Source organism: Mauremys reevesii, unplaced genomic scaffold (genome assembly GCF_016161935.1).
Source record: "Mauremys reevesii isolate NIE-2019 unplaced genomic scaffold, ASM1616193v1 Contig1, whole genome shotgun sequence".
Lineage (NCBI taxonomy): Eukaryota > Metazoa > Chordata > Testudines > Geoemydidae > Mauremys > Mauremys reevesii.
The window spans coordinates 1375089-1387279 of record NW_024100715.1 but is presented as its reverse complement, the minus strand read 5'-3'; the positions used below and the strand labels follow the sequence as shown (position 1 = coordinate 1387279).

The following is a 12191-nucleotide window of genomic DNA, read 5'->3' as shown; positions in this document are numbered from 1 at the left end:
CCCAGGTTAACGACCCGTCACAGGGGAACCTGGTTTGATCAGAGCCTGGTGCTCAGGGGCCCACAGGTTAATTAAGGCCTTGGCGTGTGGGAGGCAGCTCTGCCGGCTAACGAGGGACGTCCCCCGGCGGAGGGGGCTCAGCACCCATAGCGGAGCAGAGGCCCCATGGGACAGGCCCAGCCGCCCTGGGAGAGCATCTGGCCCCACGTCCGGTAGCTGCGAGTTCCCCAGGCCCCCCCACGGCCGCGCTGAACGTTAGGCATCGACCCCTCCCCGTCTCTGCCCACCTCGGGGCGCCAGAGCCACCCCCCGCAGGCCTGGGAACGAGGGGCTGCCCCCTGCTGGAGGAAAGCGGAGCCACTGTGGGTCAGGGCCCCCTGCTGGCCGGGCTGAGGATCCAGGCACGGGGGGCTGCCCCCTAGAGCTGGCTGCATCGCCGCAGACACACAGACCCGAAGTACAAAAAATACCTTCTTTACTGTTCATTTCTCCAGCTCGGGGGGCCCCCGGGTTTGGGGGTGGGGGCGGATTTACAGCGTGCAGGGGGGGGCTCACAGCAGGGAGGGGGGGCACCCGGCTCCATATAAAACAGACCGACGGGGGGGGGTGTCAGTGCAATCGATGGGCGTGACGGGGCGGCCCCCGGCTACAAGTGCCAGGGCAAACGGAAGGCTGGGGGGGGCAGTGGGGTGCAGTGCGTCGCCTCGAAGTTCCGCAGGTGCTTCTGGGCCTGGGGGGCAGAGAAGAGGGAGGGAATCAGTGACGGGGGCAGGGAGGGACGCCCCAGCCCCTGCTGTGGCCACTAGCCGGGGAGAGAACCCAGGAGTCCTGGCTGCCAGCCCCCCCTTGCTCTAACCACCAGCCCCCACTCCCCTCCCAGAGCCGGGGAGAGAACCCAGGAGTCCTGGCTCCCAGCCCCCCTGCTCTAACCACCAGCCCCCACTCCCCTCCCAGAGCCGGGGAGAGAACCCAGGAGTCCTGGCTGCCAGCCCCCCTCCCCCCCACTCTAACCACTAACCCCCACTTCCCTCCTAGAGCCAGGGAGAGAACCCAGGAGTCCTGGCTCCCAGCTCTAACCACCAGCCCCCGCTCCCCTCCCAGAGCCGGGAGAGAACCCAGGAGTCCTGGCTCCCAGCCCCCACCCTGCTCTAACCACCAGCTCCCGCTCCCCTCGCGGAGCAGGGGAGAGAACCCAGGAGTCCTGGCTCCCAGCCCCCACCCCGCTCTAACCACCAGCTCCCACTCCCCTCCCAGAGCCGGGGAGAGAACCCAGGAGTCCTGGCTGCCAGCCCCCACCCTGCTCTAACCACCAGCTCCCGCTCCCCTCTCGGAGCAGGGGAGAGAACCCAGGAGTCCTGGCTCCAGTTCCCGCCCCCCCCCGGGAGGGAGGGAGGGGCTATCGGGGTGCACTCACCAGGAACAGGGCCAGCTGCCGTCGCCCCTCGGGTGTCATGTCCTCCCCTGGGGGAAGGTGAAAGGTCAAAGGTCAGGCAGAGACCGACCCCCCCCCCCCAACAGCCTCATTGGCCGCTGCCACTCCAACTGTCCGTCCCAGCCACCCCCTGGATGGAGACCCCCCCCAAACGAGCCCCGCCCCAGCCACCCCCCCAAAGGGGCCGATCCCCAGCACCCGCGCAGGCCGGTTCTCAGCCCAGCGATCCTCCCGCCCGTGCCGAGCTGATTGGCCCGAGCTGCGGCCCCGGCATCCCACTGGCCGCCCCCACGGCCGCCCCACACTCACCCACGCTCCAGGGGAAGTGGCCGCCGCGCTCGGCCTGGTAGGAGCTCAGCACGGACAGGCACCAGTCCTCGTCCACCTCGTAGGAGCTGTACACCGAGGCTGCGGGGAGGGGCCGGTTAGAGCGGGGCTGGGGGCGGGGGCAGGACGCCTGGGTTCTCTCCCAGCTCTGGGAGGGGAGTGGGGGCTGGCGGGTTACACCATTTACCTTCCTCCACAGCATTAGAAGCTTCTAGCCATTCCCGGATGACTCGCACCCCCTCCTCGGCCATCACCTTGGGGTACCTGGAACAGGGGGAGGGGGGGTGAGACACGCTGGTGCCCCTCACTCCCAACCCGCGGCCCCCTGCGATCCCAGCCCTGGGCTCCCCCAACTCACCGGTGCTGGAGGAGTTTCAGCAGCAGGTCATTCCCCCTGTTTGACATGATATCTTCCGGGACCCTGCGGCACACCAAACAGGGGGCAGAGTTAAGGGTATTTTCCAGACTCTTCACTGCCATGAGTTTGATGGTTCTCTGAATTCTTTATATGGCACATTAGAACGCCAGAATCCACTCCCCCAAACCCACTAGACCCCACTTCCCTCCCTGTGTCAGGGATGGAACCCAGGAATCCTGGCTCCCGCCTCCGTCTCCTCCCGCTCTAATCACTAGACCCCCACATCCCTCACTCACGTGGTTGTGATAATTTCATCCTTCGTTCTTCTGACCAGCAACACAAGTGCAATCTGGTGGAGCTGTGCAAGCAGAGGGGGCTGCGGAGTGGGAAGCTCACCAAGGACCAGCTGATTGCCCGGCTGGAGGAGGGAGATCGTGTGAATGAACCGATCCCCGTCTCTGAGGGAGCAGCCGGGCAGATGCAGCACAGGCACCAGTGTCTGCCCCCGCTGGGAGTGGTCAGCCGGCCGCTGAGGGCTCCCCGAGACCCCCCACCCCTAGGCGTAGGGGGAGGAGGAGCCCAGCGACTACCGAGGGCACCGTGACCCCCCTGGCCAGCAGGGGATCGGCCCGGCGAAGCTCAGCCTCCGTGGAGCGCCAGCGGCTGGAATGGGAGAGAGAGATACAATGGAGAGAGCTGGAGGATCGTAAGGAACAGAGGGAACATGACCAGAAGGAGAAGGAGAGACAGAGGGAACATGAGGCGCGACAGAGGGAGCAGGAACGGGTGGAGAAAGAGCGACAGCGTCACCATGAGCTGGCCCTGGCGAGGCTGGGGGGCAGCAGGCCCCGGGCTGTGGGGAGTGAGGGGGGGCCCAGGACTGCGCGGAGCTTTGATAAGTGCATCCTGGCCCAGCGCAAGGAGGGGGAGGACATGGGTGACTTCCTGGTGCCTTTGAGACGGCCTGCGAGCTGCACCAGGTGGATCCTGCGGACAGGCTCCGGGTTCTCACCCCCTTACTGGACCCCAAGGCCGTGGCATTGTACGGCCAGCTGGGAGAGGAGGAGAAAGGGAACTACGACCCATCCAAGCAGGCCCTGCTGCGCGAGTTTGGGCTGACCCCGGAGATGTACCGGGAGAGGTTCCGGAGTCAGGATAAAACCCCTGAGGTCTCCTATCTGCAGCTGGCCGTCCGCATGGAGGGGTACGCCAGCAAGTGGGCAGCTGGGGCCCAGACGCCGGGGGACCTGGTTAAACTGCTGGTCCTGGAGCAGCTGTATGAGCGGTGCCCATCCGACCTGAGGCTGTGGTTGAGGGACCAAAAGCCAGAGAACCCGCGACAGGCAGGGCGGCTGGCCGATGACTATGTGAAGAGCCGGTTGGGGGGTGGCAGGGAGGAGCCCCAAAGGAACAGGCCTGTCGCGACGCAGAGAGAGTGAGCTGGGGACCTCCCAAGGGGAAAACATGGAGAACCCCCTCCCAAGGGGAACATCTGGCATCAGGTCCAACCGACCAGCTCGAGGGGACCAATGGGACATGGGCTCCAATCACTGTGGCCAGAGGCCACATACAGACCCGGTGCCCCAGGCTCAGGGACAGACCGAGCAGACCGGACCCACAGAGGGTTAACCAGGTAAAGGCCCAGCTGGACGAGGGGCAGGGGTCCCAGGCAAGGGGGGCTGGCAGCTTATCAACTGTTCAGGAGGGAGGGGGGCCCCAGGTCTTCTCCTCTGGGGGGCTGGATGCTCCAGGCTCCAAGTTTTGGGTTTACAGGGTGGGCACAGGGCTGCCCCTCCGGAGCGAGTGCCTTGTTCCCCTGGAGGTAGACGGGAGGGAGGTCACTGGGTACTGGGACACGGGCGCAGAGGTGACGCTGGCCCGGCCGCAGGTGGTGGGCTCAGATCGGATGGTGCCCAACACCTACCTGACCCTGAGGGGTGTGATCTGGACCCCATTCAAGGTGCCCGTGGCGAGGGTGCACCTAAAGTGGGGTGACAAGGAGGGCCCCAAGGATGTGGGGGTGCACCCACATTTGCCCACGGAGGTGTTAATGGGGAGGGATCTCGAGGACTGGCCAAGTAACACCCGGGGTGCCCTGGGCACTGCGCCCTGACAACGGGGCAGGCACTCTGCCCGAGGTGCAGGACCCTGACCCGGCGGGGAGGGAACGCCCAGAGACACGGCCCGGAGAGGCTGCGGCCTCAGACCCAGCCGGTGAGAGAGAGCAGGTCCCCATCCCTGTCCCAGCTGCTGAGTTCCAGGCCGAGGTGCAGAAAGATCCCTCCTTGCGGAGGCCAAGGGACCTGGCCGACCTCAGTGGGGTACAGACCATGAGGAGAGGTTGCAAGGAGAGGTTCCTGTGAGAGAAGGGGTTCCTGTACCGAGCTGCGGCCCCGGCATCCCACCGGCCACCCCCACGGCTGCCCCACACTCACCCACGCTCCAGGGGAAGTGGCCGCCGCGCTCGGCCTGGTAGGAGCTCAGCACGGACAGGCACCAGTCCTCGTCCACCTCGTAGGAGCTGTACACCGAGGCTGCGGGGAGGGGCCGGGCTCCCCCCGGGGAAGTGGAGTCATGGGGGATCAGGAGGCAGCTGGTGGTTCCCCAGAAGTTTCGCCACAAGCTGCTGTACCTGGCCCACGACATTCCCCTCGCAGGGCACCAGGGAATCCGGCGCACCAGGCAGAGGCTGCTACAGAACTTTTACTGGCCTGGGGTCTTTACCCATGTCCGGCAGTACTGCCAATCCTGTGACCCCTGCCAGCGGGTGGGGAAGGCCTGGGACAAGGGGAAAGCAGCTCTGAGGCCTTTGCCCATCATAGAAGAGCCTTTCCAGAAGGTGGCCATGGACATGGTGGGGCCTCTCAGCAAGGCGACCCGGTCAGGGAAGAAACACATCCTGGTGGTGGTAGATTTCGCCACTCGATACCCCGAGGCGGTGGCCTTGTCCTCTACCGAAGCAGACACCGTGGCAGATGCGCTGATGACCATTTTCAGCCGGGTGGGGTTCCCCCAGGAAGTCTTAATGGACCAGGGGTCCAACTTCATGTCGAAGCTGCTCCAGTCCCTGTGGGAGAAATGTGGGGTCCGACCCAGCTGGGCCTCAGCGTACCACCCCCAGACCAACGGGCTGGTGGAGAGGTTCAACGGGACGCTAAAGATGATGCTAAAAACATTCATGCACCAGCACCCACAGGACTGGGACAAGTACTTACCTCACCTGCTGTTCGCGTACAGGGAGGTACCCCAGGAATCTACGGGGTTTTCGCCTTTCGAACTGTTATATGGGAGGCGGGTAAGGGGGCCCCTGGACCTGCTGAGAGACGAATGGGAGGGGAAGGCCGCTCCTGATGGAGAGTCGGTGGTGGAGTATGTCCTGACCTTCCGGGAAAGACTGGCCGAGCTCATGGGCCTGGCCAGGGAGAATCTGGCTCTAGCCCAGAGGAAGGAGAAGGTCTGGTATGACCGCACGGCGCGGGCCCGCGCCTTCGCCACCGGGGACCAAGTGATGGTTCTCATCCCCGTGAGGAAAAACAAACTCCAGGCCGCCTGGGAAGGGCCCTTCAAGGTTGTCAAGCAACTAAATGAGGTAAACTATGTGGTGGAGCTGTCGAACCGGGCACACCACCGCCGGGTGTACCATGTGAATATGATGAAGCCATATTATGACCGAGGGAATATGGTGTTGGCCGTGTGTGGGCACTGGGAGGAGCCGGGGGATGACCCTCTAGTGGATCTATTCCCAGGGACAAAGGCTGGTTCCCCCCTTGAGGCGATTCCCCTCTCAGATCAGCTGACCCCGGCCCAGCACGCTGAGATCAGAGGGGTGCTGCATCTGTACCAACAGCTGTTTTCCAACCAGCCTGGGCGCACTAATTTGACTGTCCACCGGGTGGAGACTGGGTATCACACCCCGATACGCTGCTCCCCTTTTCGGGTTACCGGGAAGACTGCCCAGGACCTGGAAAGGGAGGTCAGGGACATGCTGGCATTGGGGGTGATCCAGCCGTCTGCCAGCCCTTGGGCCTCGCCGGTGGTGCTGGTCCCCAAGAAGGACGGGTCGATCCGGTTCTGTGTGGACTATAGGAAGCTCAATGCCATCACTGTATCTGATGCCTACCCCATGCCAAGGCCTGACGAGCTCCTGGACAAGCTGGGAGGCGCTCGGTACCTCACCACCATGGATCTTACAAAGGGCTACTGGCAAGTGCCGCTGGACGCAGATGCCAGGCTGAAATCGGCCTTTATCACCCCTCTGGGGCTCTACGAGTTTCTGACCCTGCCCTTCGGCCTCAAGGGAGCACCGGCCACCTTCCAGCGCCTGGTGGATCAGCTACTGAGGGGGATGGAGAGTTTCGCTGTGGCGTATATTGACGACATCTGTGTCTTCAGCCAGACATGGGAGGACCACGTGTCCCAGGTTAGACGAGTGCTGGACCGACTCCAAGAGGCTGGGTTAACCGTAAAGGCTGAGAAGTGCAAGGTGGGGATGGTGGAAGTATCTTACCTGGGCCATCGGGTGGGGAGCGGCTGCCTAAAGCCGGAACCAGCCAAGGTGGAGGTGATCAGAGACTGGCCCGCTCCCCAGACCAAAAAGCAGGTCCAGGCCTTTATTGGGATGGCGGGGCACTATCGGAGGTTCGTGCCCCACTTTAGCGCCATAGCCGCCCCCATCACTGAGCTGTGCAAGAAGGGGAAGCCAGACAAGGTGGTCTGGACTGAGCAGTGCCAGCAGGCTCTCCAGGCGCTGAAGGAGGCTCTGGTCAGTGGCCCAGTTCTGGCAAATCCAGACTTTGACAAGCCCTTTATGGTGTTTACCGACGCCTCAGACACGGGCCTGGGGGCGGTGTTGATGCAGGAGGATGAAAAGGGGGAGAGACACCCCATCGTGTACCTGAGCAAGAAGTTGCTACCCCGGGAGCAGAACTACGCGGCCATCGAGAAGGAATGCCTGGCCATGGTGTGGGCCCTGAAGAAACTGGAGCCATATCTCTTTGGGCGCCACTTCACCGTGTACACCGACCACTCTCCCCTGACCTGGCTGCACCAGATGAAAGGAGCCAACGCCAAGCTGCTGAGGTGGAGCCTGCTCCTGCAGGACTATGACATGGACGTGGTCCACGTGAAGGGAAGCGCCAACCTGATAGCGGACGCGCTGTCCCGGAGAGGGGGCCCCGAACTTCCCCGGGTCACTGGGCAGTGACCCCGCTCAGTTCAGTCTCGGAGGGGGGAGAGGTGTGAAGGGCAGGGGCTGTCTGTGTGGGGGATGGGGGAGCAGGGAGGATTTTAGGTGAGATGCAGGTATCCAGCCTGTAACCTGAGCTAGGCCTGGGGGAAGGGAAGTGACACCTCTGCCCAGGAGCTAGACAAAGGAAAAGAGCGGAGGGGAGAGGGTGGGGTCAGTTTTCGGTTTGGAGCTCGGGGGTGGGGTTTCAGGGGATCCTAGGCTGGGATCCAAGCCTCTGAACCCCCAGAAAGGCCAGATTGAGGGGCCCTGGCTCTGCACACAAGCTGGGCCGTATCCTGTGTTCCTGTTGTCCAATAAACCTTCTGTGTTACTGGCTGGCTGAGAGTCACTGGGAGTCCCAGGAAGAGGGGTGCAGGGCCGGACTCCCCCACACTCCGTGACACCCTCGCCTGGCGCTGAGCTGCAGCCACCTCTGGGGCGGGACAGGGGCTGCCAGCACAGGGACCCCTTGGTACGTTTGTGACGAAGTGGGACTGTTCCTACTGGGGGCTGTGAGTGCTGGGCTGGTGCCTCAGTGTCCCCTGGGCAGATCTTAAGTATCTCGCAGAGCAAAAGGCCAGTGCAGCCGAATGCCTGACACTCTGTCTCCTGGCAACTGATGGCCGGGCCCCTCCCTGACACTCTGTCTCCTGGCAACTGATGGCCGGGCCCCTCCCTGACACTCTGTCTCCTAGCAACTGATGGCCGGGCCCCTCCCTGCAAAGGTGCCCGCTGAAAGTGTTGGAGACAAAGGGGTCAGGTGACCTCCTGGCCCGCGAAAGGGGCTGAGCAGAGGGGAGGGGCCGGAGGGGGCTGGGCAGACTGGAGCTGGCTGGGGAAGGGAGGGAAGCACAGACAGGGCTCTGATCCCCAATGGGGGCTGTGGGGCCCCTGGGGCCCCAAGATGGACCTAACCGGGGGGGATCCTGTTGTCTGTGCCTGCAAGACCCTGTCCTGGCCTGTGTTCCTGGCGTCTAAATAAACCTTCTGCTTTCCTGGCTGGCTGAGAGTCCTGGGGAATCGCAGGGAGCCTGGGGGTGCAGGGCCCTGACTCCCCCACACTCCAGGACAACGTTCCCCCCACAGGTGGGCTGTGGACCCCAGCGCCCAGGTCTGATCCAAACTCGGGGGTCCCAGCCGACCTCCCGCCGTGGCCTCCAGGCTCCCCCGTCGCTCCCCACCCCACCGCTGGGGCGTCGCCGTTCTGTGCGGCTGGTACCCAGCTGCCCCGCCCCAGAGGTGGCTGCATTGACTGCCAGGGACACAGGGCTGAATACGCACCTGGACTGACGGGGGTGGGGGCGGGTGGGGGGCTCTCCTGTGTCCCGTGCACCCCGTGGTCGCGCTCCAGGCAGTAGCCCCCAGACCGGGGGGGGATCCCCAGGCAGGCGGCAGCTCCACAGACCCTCCCAGCGGCTGGAGAAACCCGCTATCGTCACCTTGGCCCTCAGGATCCGAAGGGCTGTGGGGTCTGGTGGCGGCTTCCCATTGAGCCGCCACGTGGCACCCCCTGCTGGGGGTGAGGTGGGTCCCTGCGCCCCACAGGGGGTACAGGAGAGTGACACAGACGCTCCCTCCACGACCGGCTCCTGGGGGATCATTTCGATGGACGCCCCGGCCGGGCAGCCTGTGGGGGCAGAGCCCAAAGTGATGGATCCAGTTAACGACCCGCCCCCTGCTGGCTGCTTGTCACTCCACTCCCCCCCCCCATCAAAATCCTCAACCCCTCCCCCACTTCCAGAGCCAGGGAGAGAACCCAGGCGTCCTGGCTCCCCTCCCCCCGGCAGTGCTGTTACCGGGCATGACGGTCACGGAGATCGGTGGGGCCTCCTGCCTGGGGCTGGCACAGAAGAAGGCCCCCGAGTCGTTCTTGTGGAGGGGTCGGAGTTCGAGGATGGAGGTTCGGGTGCCCTGATCTATTAGGAGCCGCAGCCGCTTCTGAAATCTCCCCTCTGGAGCGTAGTGTTCTCCAGCCGCCGTCGCTGTGTAAATCGTCTGTATCCCACCGCTGCCACCAGCGCAGCGCGGGTACCGCGGGACCCACCGCCAGCTCAGCTCTGGCCCAGTCAGGGTGCAGGGGAGACGCACACGCGAGCCGGCTTCTGCCGTCACCTCTGGGCCTGCGAACACCAGAGCCGAGTGGTTCCTGCCTACGAGAGGGCTCGAGTGACGGGGACCCCTGGCCTGGCGCAGAGATGCAGCCACCTCTGGGGCGGGTAACAGCTGAACACAAGTTTGGGACAGGAAGTGAAGGGGAGGGGGGCATCCAGGTGACACCGCAGGGGGAGATTTTTAGGGCTCACCAGCTCTGGGGCTCTGCTGGGAGTTGGGTTCCATACTGAGCACACTGGGGCCAGGGCAGAGCGCCCCCCGCTGAGCCCCCCATTTCCCGGCCGAGCCCCCACCCAGCGAGTGAGAGATCCCAGCCCCAAGGCCCGGTCGGCTCCTCACCTGGCTGAGCCCCCGGGGGCACCGCTGCCGGGAGCGGGAGGGCCAGGGGCAGGAGAGGGGGGCGCATGGTGGAGCCGGGGAGGGGAGCGGGGGCTCCGGGCACGGGAGGCGTCTGCCTCTGGGCAGGGGCGTTGTTCACAGGGCTACAGCAGAGAGGAAGCTGCAGCCAGCCAAGCCCAGGATGTGACACAGGCCCTTGTTCAGTAGCCGCCCTGTGCTAGGGACAGAACCCAGGAGTCCGGGCTCCCACCCCCCTGCTCTAACCACTGGGCCCCACATCCCTCTCCACGCTGGGGTTCGAACCCAGGTGTCCTGGCTCCCAGCCCCCAACACCCAGGTTTTCCCCACTTCCCACCTAGTGGTTTGTGCTGTTAATGGGCAGAGCGCAGAGCTGGGGGTGGCGGGTTCAAATCCTGCCCACGGAGGCAGGGGGGCTCGGCGTGAACTCGCCCCATCGTCATTTGTCCCTCGCCAGGAGTGGAGACGCGGCGGCTCCCTCTGGGTGGGGCATGTGGGGGGCTGGTTATAGGGGGACCCCTCGGCCGGTGCTGAGATGCGGCTCACTCGGGGAGGGGCACGGGGGGGCTCTGCACAGATGTTTGGGGCAGGAAAGGAGGGGGAGCTGCGTCTGCCTGACCCCCACTCCCCGGAGCCAGGCCCAAGGGTTGGGGTCTTGAGGACAGAGGTGACATCACAAACACGAGGGTTCAAGCTCAGACTTTAATGCCACAATCCGTTAACCTGGGGAACTCCCCACCACAGGACTTTAACAGGGATTTCTAGCATCTTCCAGCTGAATTTCCCATCACCTGGGAGCGGGCCGGGGGTGAACACAACTCAGGAAGGGGAGCGGAGCCAGCTCAGGTGGGGGACACACCCTCGTGGCCTCGCCCGTGGGGCCGGGGGGGGGCGGGGGGGGGGCTCGAGGCACCAGGGGGTGCTGGACTTCAGCATAAAGCAGGGGGCCTGGGACCTGGGGAGAGAAGGGTTAATGAGTTAGAGATTTCCCCGTTACCGCCTGCCCCCCCCCCAGTTCTGCCAGTGCCCCTCACTCCCGACCCGCAGCCCCTGCTAGTCCAGCCCTGCCCCCCGCCCAGCTCTGCCGGTGCCCCTCACTCCCGACCTGCAGCCCCTGCCCCCCCCCGCTCTGCCGGTGCCCCTCACTCCCGACCTGCAGCCCCTGCCCCTCCCCAGCTCTGCCGGTGCCCCTCACTCCCGACCCGCAGCCCCCGCTAGCCCAGCCCCACCTCACTCTCTCACTTTTCTTTCCCGACTCTGGGGCACGAGGCGTCTTTCGGTCGATTTGGCTCCAAGCCGCGGCTCCTCCAAGGGGGATAAACGGGGCCCGGGGGCTCCTTGGCACAGGATGGAGAGAAGGAGAAAATGGAGAGGGAAGCAGGGAAGGGATAGTGCCGGGGTCTGAGCAAGGAGCCGGTCGACCTGTGGAACTACCCACCACTGGATCCTTAGGGACTGAACATGGGAGGGTTACGGACCCGGCTACTCAGGCAGGAGACCTGGGATCCACTCTGCACTCAGCTGGCCAGGCGGGATACCGGGGTAGCTGGGCCCACGGCTCTGACCCATGGTGGGAGCGGTGGGATACCGGGATAGCTGAGCCCATGGTGGGAGCGGTGGGATACCTGGGTAACAGCCTGCAGGTGTGGGGGGTTGGGTGTGTTTGTTTCTCTCTCACCTGTTTCGTTCTCTCGTTTGTTTCGATTCCGTCGGTTCCTGAAGGAAGAAAATGGGAAAGAGACACGATGAAAACACGTTTCTCCCCACCCCCACCCCCGGACTCCTGGGTCCCTTCCCCCACCCTGTGGGGCTACCACTCCCCAGGCTCCTGGGTCTCCCTCTTCCTCCCCACCCCAGCTGGGGCCCTGCTCCCCGGACTCCTGGGTCCCTCCCTCTCTCCATCCCCTGCTGGGGGCTTTGCTCCCCGGACTCCTGGGTCCCCGACTCACCTGCCCTGCCTCCGTCTCCGCAGGCACCAGGCGCCCAGCCCTGCCCCGATCAGACCCAGAGCCGCCGCAGCCACCATGACCCAGATCCCCGACTCACAGCCGGGGCCTGGAACAGAGGCAGGATCAGGGCAGCAGGGGGCACCGTGGGGCAGGGTGGGGGGCACAATCGTACCTGCGCCCCCTGCCCTGGGGGGGGGCTCCAGGCAGAACTCAAAGCCCCCAGGGGCGGCGCCGAGGAGGCGACATTCCCAGCGCCCCGAGGCCGCCCGCCGTGCCGGGTCCAGCCGCACGGTGGCCCCCTGGTCCCCCTTGGTAGCCCAGCGCAGGTTGCCCAGGGGCTGGGAGTTGAGGACCCAGCGGAAGGAGGCCGGGTCGGCCAGCAGGGGGCAGCGGCGGCAGCGGAGGGTCAGGGCCGAGGGGGACGTCCGG

At 65.0% G+C, this 12191-nt stretch overlaps 1 long non-coding RNA gene across 1 annotated transcript; it reads right to left on the bottom strand.

Annotated features, from left to right (window-relative positions):
- Positions 1–10699: 10699 nt before the first annotated feature.
- LOC120392502 lies at positions 10700–11573 on the bottom strand. The gene is made up of 3 exons (XR_005591700.1): positions 11492–11573; positions 11056–11150; positions 10700–10768 (listed from the first exon to the last, which is right to left on the bottom strand). It is a non-coding gene; the product is annotated as an uncharacterized LOC120392502 (long non-coding RNA).
- Between the last annotated feature and the right edge of the window lie 618 nt (positions 11574–12191).